Below are 14871 nucleotides of genomic sequence, written 5' to 3'. Positions count from 1 at the left end.
GAGTGAGAAATCACCAGAGGTCTTATACTGCAGTTTAAACACAAATAAATGAATGCTTAAGAATGTATTCACCAGGCTACAAAAAAGGTGATGACTGGGTATTGTTTGGTAAGCTCTTATCGCTCCCTCTGCTGGATGACCTGGTTAGAGAAAGGCTCATAATCATCTGGGAAGTCCACACACACACAGAGTCAAGACTCCAGGCAATTGTCATGATGATTAGATGAAACCAAAGAGGAACACCAAGAACATTTTCTACTGTAAAACAAGAGAACCAAAACAAGTTTTGCTTTAATAATGTAACTATTACGGAAAACACAGAAGGAAAAATAATTAGTATTCATTCTTTAGATAATTACCTCAGATGTCTCCTTTACAGCACATACCTAACAGAGTGCAACAAGAAAAGCCAGTATTTTGAAAGTTGGACATACATCCTCCTTCCTTCATCTACTCACTCTACTGCCTGTCAGGTTCTTTGCTGGGCATTTTAGTAACTAAGATGAGGAGTCACCCAGGAGGCCCAGCCTTGCATATTTATGTAATATGATTTGTGAAATATGCACTTGATTCTAATATATACTGAATTAAATAAAACTGAACCAGTTCAACTATTGTTCAAACTAATTTATGATCTGAAAATAATCTCCCACCTTCTCTGCACTTGTATCAGGGGATACATAGATTTGGCTACATGTTTCATAGGCCCAGAGGGGCAGCATCTTAAGTAAAAATGAAGTTCGTTGCCCTCTGGTCGTGAACGGCAGAAAGCTGGTATGGCAACCCTGTTTGCAAGTTCATCAGAAGATGAGGTCCTAGGCTTCTGCCCTCACCCACAAGGTTTGAGGTAGTTCATCTCAATCCATACTCTGTGCAGCAGGATGTAGAAAGAGGGTAGAAAGAGGGGGCACATCCTCCCTTTAAGAGTAACTTTCAGAAGTTCCACAGGCCAGCACTTGGTGACATGGCTGAAAGGCAGGTCTGGGAAGACTGTCTTTGTTCTAGGAGCCTGGTGCAAGGCTGGAAACCAGTGGTGCTACCACAGTAGAAAAGGAGACTGACTATCATTACCCCCACCCCATTTTTTTAAGAAATCCAGTGATAATGGAATAACTCTACAAAACATTTTCTTTCAGTAAAAATTTCTGGAGTTGGGAGGACAAAAGTTAAACCTAGATGAAAAGTAAAAAACTACTGTTGTAGATAGAGGCAGGCTGATAAAATGAAGAGGCAAAAAAAAAAAAAAAAAAAAAAGTTAATCCCCCAAATTTGAACTTTACGAATATCTCTCTTAAATCTCGTTTCTGACTTTTCTAAACGTTTGTTTATTTCTTAAACATCAATAAGTTCTCATTTTTATTTTCATGATTTGGGTAGTTGGGATTTTTTTATAGAGGCAGAGTTTCCAAGAACGAGACTGTTCAGGAAACATAAAGAGGCCAGATTTGCCTGGTTGAGCCTACAGAGAGGCTGTCAATCTGTCAATCTGTCAAAGCCCTTTGACAGATTTAATATTAACACTATTCATTTGTATATATTACAGTTTACTTATAGCTATAGGGTCCTTAACCTCATGAAATATAACAGCCTCTTGAAGTAAGAGCAGAGAACCCAGCCCAGAGGCAGCTGGTATAATAAAAAGTGTCCTGGGTAAAAGGCCCAGGCTCAGTCTCAAAACCTCCTTCCCCCGGACATGTGACCTTCAGCAAGTCATGTGATGAGCCTGTATTTACTGTCAATTTAACTGGCTGAGGCAGAGATGCAAATGGAAATCTGAGTTTCAAAAACCTTAGTTTTGTTTGTGATTGATTAATGTAATATGGAGTCTGTCCACACTATTGATTTAGATACCATGGAACACCTACACTCAAAGAGACATGTGTACTTTCTTAAAAAAAAAAAATTCAATAAAAATTGCTGGTCAGATCCTGCTATAATTGGCACAAAACCAACCTGAATATCAAAAAATATTTCAACCCCAAACTGTGATCTGTTTTTGCCAGTGGGTGCCTCAGAAAGCCACAGGTTTGCTTTACTGTTTACAACGAGCTATTCTTCTTCCTGTTTTTCATGATAGTTGGGGAGGTCTTCAAAGACTTTCTCTTGGAGGATCCTCAAAGAACTCAAATTATATCTCCCATTTGATCCTGCAATCCCACAACTAGACATCTCAGAAGAAAAAAAATATATTTTATCATAAGGACATTTGCACTAGATTGTTTATCGCAGCTCAACTTACAATTATCAAGATGTGGAAACAACCTAAATGCCCACCAACCCAGGAATGGATTAACAAACTGTGGTATGTGCACACCATGGAGTACGTACGTACTATTCAGCCGTAAAAAGATGGGGACTTCACATCTTTTCTATTAACCTGGATGAAGTTGAAAGATATTCTTCTTGGTGAAGTATCAGGATAGAAAAGCAATTCTCCAATGTACTCAATACTAATATGAAGCCAGTAGACGTTCTAATACATGTCCACATAGGAGAAAAGCTCAATTCAACTCAAGTTGGGAGGAGGGGGAATAAAGGAGGAGGGGAGGGATTGGTGTGCTCCCACTGAATGGGCATGATGTAAGGGTCTATGGCACACCTCTTACATATGGGACACAACTATAAGAGGGACTCTACCTAACAAACACAAACATTGTAACCTAGTTGTTTGGACCCTCACATTAACCTAAAATTAAAAAAAAAAAAAACACAAAGACTTTCTCAAAGATGAGTTTAACTTGTTCCCTCTTTCTGTGTGAAGCCTAAAAATTATTAAAGATGTCGATTCTTTATACAAGATATCCATGTAACAAAAATGCTTGTACCTCCTCAATTAATACTTGGAAATTAAAATAATTAAAAATAATCTCAAAAAAAGATGTTGATTTTATTTCTGAAGGTTCTGTACTCCTATAGTGTGCATTAAAACACAAAGTGATAAAAATAGCAATTATTCAGGGGAGCAATCATTCACTAAATAAAAGTTTATGAAGAGATAACCTTGTACTGAGCTAATGGACACTATATACTAATAGTTTAAAATACAATAACATCAAGGAACTGACCCTGTTCTCAAAGAGGTGACAACCAGAGCGTAGAACTATCCTGTAGCAAGAGCTACCAAAGGGGCTAATCAAATTCCACCCCCATATGTGACTCCTCATCACAAAGAATATTTGAATGAAAGACTCTTAACAGCTAAACAGACCCTTGGAAGAGTTTTGCCCTCTATCTGCATAAATTGGACTGATCCGTCAACAAAACAATTGACTTCCCTTCCTCTCCCTGTCATCTCAATGTACTTCAGGGGGAAGAAAAAAGATCAAGAATGCAACCAGACTAGGCCCAAATTATTTTAAACGTAATACCTATCTCTTGGGTCAGTTTTTAAATCAACCTGTCCACCTCATCTATTCAGCCTCCCTAGGAAATATGTTTTACCTGTAAACAAAATTGCCTGTATTCCTTATTTTCCCCTCTTCTCTCTAGAAGTCATATATAAAAATATCAGGATCTCATTGGGAACCTAGGTACTCATTCTGTGATTCTCCAGATGGGCATGGTAAATAAATTTCTCTCTCTTTAATCTGCCTTAATTATGAGTTGATGGGGTTTTTTTTTGTTTGTTTGTTTGTTTTTTGTTTTTTGAGATAGACTCTTACTCTATTGCCCTGGCTAGGGCAATAATGTCATAGTTCACAGCAACCTCAAACTCCTAGATTCAAGTGATCCCTCTGCCTCAGCCTCCCTAGTAGCTAGGACTACAGGCACCCACCACAATGCCCAAATAATTTTTCTAGTGTTAAAAGAAACAGGGGCTTGCTCTTGCTCAGGTTGGTCTCAAACTCCTGAGCTCAAATGATCCACCAGCTTCAGCCTCCCAGAGTTCTAGGATTACAGGAGTGAGCCACGATGCAGGGTCTGTGAGTTGATCTTTAAGGGAATTTTAGGGGAAAGGGCAAGTTTTCCCTCACCCCTACACTACAAATGAAGCAGATATGCCCAGGCAGGAAAGTGTAGTGAGCAGAGTTGGGTAGGCAGAGTCAGAGGGTCAGAGAAACAATCTAACATGATGGTTAAGAAAGGGTCTGGGCTGTGGGCCCAGAAAGGGTGGAGTTGGAATTAAGCCTTTGTTGAATAATAGCTAGGTGACAGCAATTAACAACATTATTAATAACGGTTCATAATCCTGATAATAATATGCTAGATACACAAGTATTTTTCCTTATTTTAGTATTTCTAAAGTACCACCAGCTTCTTAAAACACAATTATGATCTATTTGGGGAACAAGCCTAACTCATCTCTCCTTAACTTTTAAATTCCCGATTAGAATGCCATCCTTGAACATTTCTAACAAGCTGCAAATGGGCTGCACCAGAATGTTTATTGCAGTTCAGTTCATAATTGCCAAGTCATGGAAGCAACCTAAATGTCCATCATGCCTTGAATGGATCAACAAACTGTAGCATATGTATATTATGGAATACTGTTCAGCCATGAGAAAAGTTAAAGGCTTTACGTTTTTTTATGTTTATCTGGATGGAGTTAAAATACATTCTTCTTAGTGAAGTATCTAAAAAAATGGGGAAAAAATCCAATGTACTCGATACTAATATGAAACCAATATATAAACAATTGCACTTCCACACAGTATATTCAATATATAGTCAATGTTGCAACATATTAACTTGGGTGAAATATAGTCTAGGGGAAAGGGGAAGAGCAGAAGAAGGAGAAGGGAAGGCAATTGGCGGAAGGAGGCGGGCAAGTGGCCAAGTGGAGGGATCTCTCCTAATGGGCACAATGTGAGGGGGTTCAGCACATCCCCTGGGGGAAGGGCTCAACCACTGCAACTTGAACTTTACCTTGGAAGTGAGAACAATGTAACCTAAACATTTGTGCCCTCATTCTAATTTAAAGTTTAAAAGAAGATGCAAATGGCACAACCAAGATAAGAATAACTGAGGTGGGTAAAGAGATGACTGAGGATATTTCAAAATCCCACTTAAGCCTCTTTCTGGTGGACATATGCATGGAAGAAATATTTGACTGTCCTATGAAATCCGTTTTTGGCACATACTTTAAGGATTAAACAGAGATTAAACATCTACTCTCTTTAACTTCCTCCCAACAGGAAGCTGACAGGAAATTTTAGATAGCGACAAATTAGGTTTGTGCCAAGCACGGCACAAAACCTGGGTTATTTTTCTTTATCCTCACAAAGCCTGAGTTGCCTTGAGGTGACCTCACAGGCCGTGAATGCCAGAACTTGAACAAAACAGAACAGCTTATCTTTAAACTTCAACTTGGAAGAAGAGAGAGTGGCTCTCCAAAATAAAGTTTGTTTAATCAAACAGCTAGTTCTCATTAATCCAGGTGACACCAGCAAGACACAAATAGAAATAAAATCAAGGCTGGAAGAATTTATTTAATCTTGTCAGTCCTTCATCCTCTGCCCACCTTTTCAGAAAACCAGATGGACAAAGAATAATAATCTTGAAAGGCAGCAAAGAATCAAAACTGTGTATTGCCCAAAGAAAGAACATTTCAAAGCCTGTTCTGATTTTCATATGCAATGATTTTCATGCTTTCTTCTGCTGTTTTTATTTCTTTGTTTTTAATATAAAAGAAATTGTTTTGCTCTCTTGAGCTTTTTTCCTTCAAGTTTATTTCACCCACATCAATGTGTTGCAAATTTGACTATATATTGACTCCTATTACATACTTAGATTGAATAAATTTAAACATGAATCACTACAGCGTCTTATTTTTGGTAGTTGAGATGGTTGACGCTGAGGCCTTGTGTTCAACATGAGAGAATTGACTTTTCTCCAGGTCGTCCTAAAGGAAACCCAGCCCAGCATCATGGAGCTGCCATCCCCCAGGAACCCCCCAAGTCCCAGGTGGTAAGTTTTGTTCTCAGGAAAGCAGTGTTACAACACCTACTGTTTCTATCAGCAGGAAGGTAATTTGGGGCTAAGGAAATTACAAACTTATATATGACTCATCTTTAAGCCAAGCAAAGCTAATGTCAATTAAGCAATTGATTTTATTTTAAATAACGTTTTAGAATATAGTTACACTGGGGGCAAATCCTCCAAAAGGTTGTATTTGCAAATGTTTTATAGGCTGACTGCAAAAAAAGTTTTTGTCTTTGACTCCAATACATTTTATTTGACATTTGAAAGATAGAAAATAAAAATTGCCTTGGTCTAATTTAATTTAATAATTCACTCTAGACATGCTGGGGTGAGTGTGGAAAAGATAGTGGTGGTGACAGTAAGGGTGGTGATTATGAAGATGAAGCTGCTTTTTAACAAAGAAGTTATGTGTGTGTGCATGTGTGTGTGCACGCATGTGTGTGTGCATATGTGTGCATTTTACTTGAATGTCAGCAAATAGAAGTTGAACCAGAAGTAAATCAGCTGTCCTAGGTGACTGGGAATTCATGAATCTCACACTTTGCATTAGAAACATCTCATACAGGCAGTAAGCCAGAATACAATTTTTTGTATGCCAGAACATGGTATTTCTATGAGAAATGTAACTAAAATAGCATCTAAAGAACAAAGTACCAGAAATATCGCAAAGTGATCTATGGTAGAATTTTATTTACTAAATATGTGATCTTGGCTAAGACTTTTAAGGTCCTTAAGATTCCATCCCTGGTCAGCAAATGGGGAAAATAATACCCATCTCCAGGGTTGTTGCAAGCCTCAAATAATTAATAAGCATGAAGTGCTTAGTCCGTAGCAAGCACTGAACAAATATTAATGCCCTCTGCTTCCCCCACCTCTTTCCTTCTAATGTTTTCATTTTTTCCTCAGAAGAGTAAGACTTCAGTGATAGAATAAGATTAAATGCACTAATAAAATTTATCAAATAATCCCACAAATAACGAAATATAAGACCTATCTCCAATTTCACAACACTTTATACAGCAGAGACATGTAGCCTTACTATTTTAAAAGAACAGAATTTCTTTAGAGACAAGCCCAATGCTCACCTGAAAATCTGATCATCTTTTGTTCTGTCCTGTTTGGTATGTCACCTCCATCATTTGTTCAATCAATGGCTGCTCTCGGGAAGAAGAAATTGATTAGATATTACTTCTTAATAACACAAGAAGCCTCAGTCAGAGTCTGATTCAGAATTTAAAAACCAATTTTCGGTATGAGAAACACTTCTATTCTATCCCTTTCCAAGAAAAGAACGCCTCGTCTAATGACCTGTGTCTCGAGATAAATGAATGCATTAAAGTTCTTAACACCCCTTTGATGGACTACAAACGGTCCCAATACAGGACAATATTTGAACAGTAATGATTTGTGCTTTCTTCTTAAGTGTAAGCTGATTGCAAAGGCTTGGAGACCACAAGAAGTAAATAACTAAAGGGGTCATGAATCTTAATAGCTTCCAAATCAGAAGGATCTGCAACTTATATGCTCTGACTGGAGTGTGAATGGAACGCATAAATATTAATAGGTCTGCCAGGGCCTCTGCAGACAAGCTGTCTAAAATTTCACAGTAGGAAGATTGAAGTTGCAGTGTACGGGGCAGACGCGAGGCTCCCACCTGGAAATGAACTATCAGCGTGTGTGTAAATACATTTTTCCTGAAGCGATATTTAATACTTGGCGCTGCCCTGGCACCCAGCACCACTGTGCATCGATATTTAACTCTGGTCTGTTATTTAACATCACGAACATGCACACCAGGTCCATCTCCAGAAACAATAAGACAGAGCACCTGAGCTTAAGGATCTCAAAATACAACTTCAAAAACAAAATATTATCCCCAGAAAACTCTAAACAACACTTACCCTCATCACCTAGGCTTGCTGGCACTGAGCAACCCAAGACAGTGGTTCTGTTTTCAAAGGATGGGACATGGAGGCATTAATTGGTCTAATTAAAGTAGATTTTGATTTTGTGTTATGAGCAATACAGTGAGCTGCAAATAACCATTAGTAAAAATGATATATAAAGAAGATAATTAGGTTTGGGGGAGGTTGTTTTGGGGTTTCTGTTATTTGGGGGTTTTAGGCTAGTCAAGTGAAGTGGGAGTGGAGAAGATCAGGGGAAGCTGTAAGTGGTTTGATCAATTAGTTACAAACACCGCCGCGCTTGGACCAGCCAAGAAAATTATTTTTAAAATAAAGAAAATCTCTGCTGAATGGTGAGTAACCTCTGTCTTTTCTAACCCATAGCATCCTGCAAAGAATCAAATCTGTATACTAATTTTTATACACTTTTCCAGTGAGCTTGAACTTGCCTTACAAGTATGTGAAGCCGACTTCACTATTCACAGATGAAAGAAAGAAGGAATGGAAAGATGAGACACCCTTAGGCCACGTAGAGAGAATTTGGTCAAGTCAGAAAACAATCCAAACTTTCCATGCAATTTCAATATGTATAAAGGAGACAGAAATCCACGGAGATATTTATTTTTGTATTGGTTTAAGGATTTTTCTGTTTGTTTGTTTTCATGAAGGGAACAAGATACTAATTTTAAATTTTTCTGACTTTTGCTCAAAATCCAAAGCCAAAAAATTCTCCACCAGTCACTTCTCTCCCCTACAAAAAACAGTATTGATCATTATCTGCCCTCAAATTAGGTGTGGAGGCTCTCAGGAGAAAGCAAATGCTTCTTAGGTTTAATGATTTGTGCATTTGATTCCATTTAAAGATTTATCAAAAATTCTCTGCACCAATTTAGGACTCTCAAGAGAAATCATTTGTGATTTGTTAAATTCTTCAAACTAAAGTTTCTTGTGTGCACCCAAGCCAACAAAGCCCCATCTACCACTTTTTCCCATGCAGGCCATTTAAAGTAATTAATTAATACCCCTAAAATAATTCAGGTTGAAAGCGAAATTTGAACCCAAACAACAGTCTTCGCGTGACAATCCGAATCGCCCTGGGGAAGTGCCCTCATATGGCCAGTTTGCTCAGCCTTTCCTGCAGGAGGCGCTCAACTTCATAAATGAGCTTCGGGAAACGGGGCGTGTCCCAGCCTGATCCTTCCGCTCCATTTCAGATGCATTTTGTTTTCACCTCCAATAGATCGTCTGTCCGATGGGAAACATTCCTAACACCTTAGTTTTAGTTCCTCTTGTCTTTATCTGCCTTAGTCTCTCTGATTATTGTTGTAGAACCCAAGGAAACTTTCACAAAACTAAAGAGTCCTTTAATAATAATTAGCCCTCAGTTATCAGCTTGCTGCATTTGAAACTTTTTTTTTCTAAACCTTTTAAGCTGCTAAGTACCTATGTGGACATCTTGGGGCAGTTAGCGCCTCAGTCATCCCCCAAATTAAGATCTGTGACATTAGATCTCCAGCCTGCAGACTGCAGATAAAACGGTCCTCAGAATCCCTGCAGAAGGCTTTACGTGTTCATTACAATCACCTATGGCTTTTTATACTTTCAGACAAATTTTATTTTTGAAATGTCTGTTTTTAATCCCCTGACCTTCTGAAACTTGCTGCTTTCTATTGGAGTGACGTGTAAGGCACAGGCGTCATTTTTATCCCGAGGTTTGGATTTCTCGACTGCTCAGGGACAGCTCCAATTTCAATTGTACACATGGTCTCTTCCACTGTGAACTGATGCCCTTGTTCATGATATAGTTACTATTATGAAGATTTATGGTTAATATTAGGCTCTAGTTCTTAAAAATACAAAAGTCAGTGGTCGTCAGCATAGAGTTACATTTCTGAGAATTATGATTATAGGTCTATGTATCCCAAAGGTTTTCTTGTCCTGGGCAGTTTCAAAGCCTGGGAGAAATGGCTAATGCCAGTTATCCCAAATACCCCTTAGGCATTCATGCTTCCTACTACTGCTCCAAGCAGGTGCCTTTGGGAATGGGGCATGAATTGACATCTGGCTGAGATGAATAAGGAAAAAGCTGGAACAGCCGCAAGCACGCTGATTACACAATGAAAATGGTTTAGAAACATTGAACTAAGCAAATTGTCCACACTGTATGGACTGATCTGAATCTTTATAATTTGGAGAATACAAGGGCCTATTCAAGTGATCATGGCTGATAAATTCTATTACTCTACTCTACTTTTTCATTTTCCTATCATAAATCGGTCAGAATTCAGTTGAATATCAAGTTCACCCCAAGAGGCTGGGAAGCTAAGATACAGAATTGTGTACAGCTGTGTAGGTGGAAGGGCGAGAAGGTATATTTTCCTCACCCATAGCAAGGTTGATAGCTAACACTCCCTAACAAAAGATAAATTAATAAGAGGAAAGCGTAACGAACTTATTTAGCCAATATTTGATGTGACATGCAAGCCTTCAGAAATGAAGGCCCAAAGACAAGGGAAAACTGTAATTTTATGCTTAGGTTTGATGAAAGATGAATAGTCAAGTAAAAGCACGATTGGACAAAATGAGAGTATGACTTAATAGGAATAAACTGGGAGAGATTTAGCTCTTCTCGGCCTCTCTGTATGACATTCCTCCCCTCTGAGAAGAGGACCCCCGGAGCATGAGGGGCTTTGGGAGAGAGGGTCTCAGAAAACTTTCTACTCTGAGGTTTTTTTCAATTTCCTTCAGCTTAAAATATACTTGGTCTGCCAGGGTGCCACATTTGGGGGTGGCATTTCCTACATCCTATCACCGGTAAGGGGCTTCTGAACTCCCCCGGGTCACCATAAAACTCTCCAGTATTCTCATTCTAGAGGCCAAGGCTCGTCTAAAACTCCAGAGTTGGTGTAAAAGTAACTTTACTAAAAAACAATTATAACAACACACCCGGCATTTTTAGAACCTATTATACCCAGAATGTTTCCAAAATCACTGAGCCTCTCCTTATTTTTCAATATACATACTAAAATACATTTTACAGTGTCCTTTCAAGCACGATGTTCACACAGACATACACATCACTTCAAGAATAAACCATTAAGACAGTGCTGAAATGGCTAGATAAGACTGGAGAGCGTGTATTTACATATAAATTAGGCCCAGCACGTCAAACAAAATGTCGTGACTTTTAGACACTGCCTTTAAATTCTACACAATAGCTTAATAGTCTTCGATAATAACTATGCCTGAATCTGCATTTACTCCAATTATGTGTCTTTCAAATAGTTTTTCTTTATCATTATTTGTTATTAAATACCTCCCCTCATCCGAGGGAATCAAGGTATTTTCTTAACTTTAACATATTTTCATTTCACCATATTATTACAAAGGAAAAGGTGGGAGTATTTTTGTTATTGGTGCAGTTTTAGGATATTTTGTTTCCCCTTCAAACCTGGCCAGAATATGTGATGACTTGCTCGTGACCACACAGCACCAAATAGCCACAAGCACACAGTATCTCGATTCCTTGTTTTACAAAGGAGGAAGTTAAAGATCAGAGAGAAGAAACAATTTTTCTGAAATCATGTAGCTAAGCACAGCTGAGCAGCTCTCCCACTTACAGCTTCAGGGCTCTTGTGTTTCACTATTTTAGTCTCTTCCTCAATTTAAAATAGACAAAAATATGGAAACACAAAAAGATAATAATTATTTCTAAACAAAATTGGGAATTCTGAACTTCATCAAAATCGAAGTCAATTATACCAGATGTGAGTAAAATGTGTTGTATCAAATGGTATCGAGAGTGTCAGCAGTAAACTGTCGTGCAAGAAGTCGTAGCCACTGATTCTTCCTATTCAATTACAGTCACACTCACAGTGTGGTTAAAAATTAGCCTTTAGGGCTCAGCACCTGTAGCTCAGTGGTTATGGTACCAGCCACATACACCAAGGCTGGCAGTTCGAACCCAACCTGGGCCGGCTAAACAACAATGACAACTGCAACAAAAAAATAGCTGGGCATTGTGGCAGGCACCTGTAGTCCCAGCTACTTGGGAGGCTGAGGCAAGAGAATCGCTCAAGCCCAAGAGTTTGAGGTTGCTACTGAGGGCAACATAATGAGACTCTGTCTCCAAAAAAAAAAAAAAAAAAGAAATAGCCTTTCACTATCATTCTTAATTTTATTAGCCTGTCCAAACTTGACACAAATGTTAAAACAAGCTCAGCTAGAAAATATTACAGCACAAAAGTGGGAAGAATGGTGGACGTGGAGAAACAGCACCTAACTTGTCTTAGGAAAGGTCATTAGCAATAAAATGAACGTGCCCTTGACCCAAAAGTTCAAATCCTAAATAATCCTAACATTAAAATTAAATAATTTGAGCACAAATATGTTTGCTAACATTTTATTTCTAATAGTGATAGACTGAATGCAGCTTCAGGGACGAAATGCCAGGCCCTGGTCACATGAACTGAAGTGTATCCGGGGAGGGCACCATGCCATTTCAGTAATGTGGTGATTAAATGTACTGCATAATAGCATGGAAATGCATACAGTGTGTGTTGACTTTACATACATTCAAATTACCTTTGAATCTTCTATTTAAGAAAGTCTAGTAATTCTCCAAATTTGAAATATGGTATGTAAGTTCATATCTTTATGAACATCATAACAATGTTATATTGTTCACACCTGAACAATATAAACATAGTATGAAGAATACAAAAATTATGAAGGACAAACAGAAAGAAATATACAAAAATACAATTAAGGAGTGAGTCTATAACAGAGTCTTCTTTCTACTTTTAGGTATTCAAAGTTGTGCTGAAATTATCATTACTTCAAAAATTATAAACCCATTTTAAAGATGAAAAAGGAAATATCACTTTCAGTACGAATAATGGAACTAAAATTAGGTAATCTGCACGAATTATTTGCTGAGGATAATGGAAAACTGGATGAAATATTTTTAAATAATTAAATTCTGCTTAATGGCATCAGAGACTTAACAAAATAGTGAAGAATAACCTACGCTTAAACCTTAAAAAATATAAAAATCCAGAAAACTGAGCTTCTCCTTTTGATTTACTTTTAACTTTGGACAAATTCTGAGAGGCTGCTGAAAGCCAGGTAGCAGTATAGAATCTCTCACCTGGTGGGACCAAAGTTGGAGCCCAGGTAAGTCCCTGGTGTTTTTGGTAGGGATCCCTAAGGACTGTATCACAGGCATAAGAGAAATTTGGAAGTCGGTCAGCCCACACAGCTGTGAAAACTCATCTTTAGAGCTTCAAGATGACCAAGGAGGGGAGGATCTCAATTCTTAAAGTTAGATTACAATTATTCTAGATTATTAGTGTCTCAGGCTTCCGGCAAAAGCAAATTATCTCTGGACAGAGAAGCTTTCATCATGGACCACAGTTATTTATGTAAACAATTTTTTAAATTCAAAATTCTCTCTGAAAAGGAAAGTTTTCATCATGGACTCAAATTATTTTTGCAAACTATGTTTTAAATTTGAAGTCTAGATGCACGGAACCAGTAAGTTTTCATGAAAGAAATCGTCAGATACAGTAAATCTATAGCATCAATATAATAAGATAGAAATGCCATTATTAAATTTCCCAAATGTACCTAGATTCTGATGGTCAAATTACTTAAATACGAAATTCTGTTGCTTATCAAAGTGCCAGCTTATTAATGGTACCAACTGGTGAACAAAGAAACAAAATCAAAGTTACAATAATAGTAGCTTTTTGTCACTGAACTGTTTAGAACAACTTCTATAATACCTAAATTGGTTCTTAATTTTTTTTAAAAAGTAGGGAGAACAGAAAAGAAAAAAAAAAACACACAAGAAAACCACAAATAAACTGTATTAGTTAATATTCTACTTGCATGCCATAGGCAACTTGACTTTTTTTAACGTGTTTATTTAAATAAAAAATGTGCCTCTTGAGACTACCATATTCATGAGCTAAAGATAAGGTATAAAAAAGCTAAAGATACCATTGATGAGGGCTGACTAACTTTACCACCAAACTGATTTTAACATTCACTGATCCCTTATCATTACCAATTCCTAGAGCTCTTGTAAATAAGAAACATTATACATCATATTTCAAATTTGGAGAATTACTAGAATTTCTTAAGTAGAAGATTCAAAGGTAATTTGAAAAAACTGGTATCCCCATCTGATTTCTAATATTTAATGAAATGCAAATTGAATGCTTCTCTCTGTTAAACATCAGAAGGGCCAATGTATAAGTTATTCTCTCATATTCAGATTCATGCTGCGAATTTTAAATTCTAATTCCATAGTTCATTTCTCTCTCAGCCCACCACTGACGGTATCTGCTCAGCCCTTCCCTGGAATAAGGTTCATTTTCTTTGGTGATAAAGGGATTGAAATTTGGCTTTTCCCAGCTTCCCTGAAGCACTCACTGCATTTGCCATTCCATTTGAGGTCTAGTAAGTCTTACTAATCATGCAAATTTGCAAAAGAAAATTAAAAGCTCTGCCCATTGTGTGGGGTGAGTTCAAGAAAATCAGGTTATCTCGAGTTAATTTTAATATTGAGGGTAGGCAGGACTTTGAAACCAAACAGATAAACAGAGTTAGGATCTTTTAAAGTCATTTACGTAGAATGTGGTTTACAAAGAAATGTCATCTGTGAAAACTCAAATGCAACCCTGCAAATTTAGTAATGTGAACAGTTGACATTCAGCAGATACAAACCCAGTGTAGCTGTTACACAAACCCAATTATCCTGCTAGTTTTTTATTAGGGTGTTCCAGAGGGACACTGCCCACTAATGCACATAACGAAAAAATGGTAGGGACAGGTCCTCTCAACTAAGAATATTTACATGAATGGTAGAGTTCAACGCACTACAGACAGAACCTAACAGTAGTCTGTAGATAAAACGATGGCTATGTAATTAATTGAGTTTTTTTAATTTGACGTAGTAAAAGACTCATTTTTCTATAATCATCAACTATAGAGCCATTTTAGAAATATCACAATAATTAAATGCATTTTTAAATAGATT

Source organism: Otolemur garnettii, unplaced genomic scaffold (genome assembly GCF_000181295.1).
Source record: "Otolemur garnettii isolate 467f Iridium unplaced genomic scaffold, OtoGar3 scaffold00043, whole genome shotgun sequence".
Classification (NCBI taxonomy): domain Eukaryota; kingdom Metazoa; phylum Chordata; class Mammalia; order Primates; family Galagidae; genus Otolemur; species Otolemur garnettii.
This window is presented reverse-complemented; position numbering follows the sequence as displayed.